Source organism: Sinocyclocheilus rhinocerous, unplaced genomic scaffold (genome assembly GCF_001515625.1).
Source record: "Sinocyclocheilus rhinocerous isolate Xijiao unplaced genomic scaffold, SAMN03320098_v1.1 C35587689, whole genome shotgun sequence".
Classification (NCBI taxonomy): domain Eukaryota; kingdom Metazoa; phylum Chordata; class Actinopteri; order Cypriniformes; family Cyprinidae; genus Sinocyclocheilus; species Sinocyclocheilus rhinocerous.
The window spans coordinates 1-539 of NW_015756683.1; the positions used below are offsets into that span (position 1 = coordinate 1).

General features: G+C 40.4%; 1 long non-coding RNA gene across 1 annotated transcript; it reads right to left on the reverse strand.

The window, feature by feature from the left end:
• LOC107734964 (uncharacterized) lies at positions 1-528 on the reverse strand. The gene is made up of 3 exons (XR_001639236.1): positions 381-528; positions 118-187; positions 1-22 (listed from the first exon to the last, which is right to left on the reverse strand). It is a non-coding gene; the product is annotated as an uncharacterized LOC107734964 (long non-coding RNA).
• Between the last annotated feature and the right edge of the window lie 11 nt (positions 529-539).

The following is a 539-nucleotide window of genomic DNA, read 5'->3' on the forward strand; positions in this document are numbered from 1 at the left end:
GTGATCCATCTTTAAAATGCACCTGTAAAACAGCAGAGGGAGGAGTTGGTAAAATACAACACAGCAAAATCTAATATGTGTTGTGTCTTTAAAAAAAAAAAAAGAGAAAAGACATACATATCACAGGCAGAGCAATGATGACATCGATCAGGCTTCAGCAGCAGACAGCGATCACAGTAGCGGATAGCTGTATCAAGACAGCTTGTTAAAACACAGATCGATAGGATTCACTGAAGACTGAAGACAGATTGAAACAAATGCAATTGTCTGTGGCCATTATTTGTTACTGAACCTAAATCTGGGCTGAATGGACTGTTACAAACTTGGCCTGCTAACCGTGGCACAATTAGGAAGTGCTGAACTTAAAGAAAAGTGCCCACCTCCAGACATTGTGCGTGTGTAAATGGGCAAATCCTTAGCAATTCTCCTCAAGATCTCCTGTTGAGATTCTCTCCGATCTTCACGCTCTAATAGCTCTTTGTCAGAATGTGACAGGTGGAACTGAAAGGAACAGACGAAAACCAAAACATTTTGATATT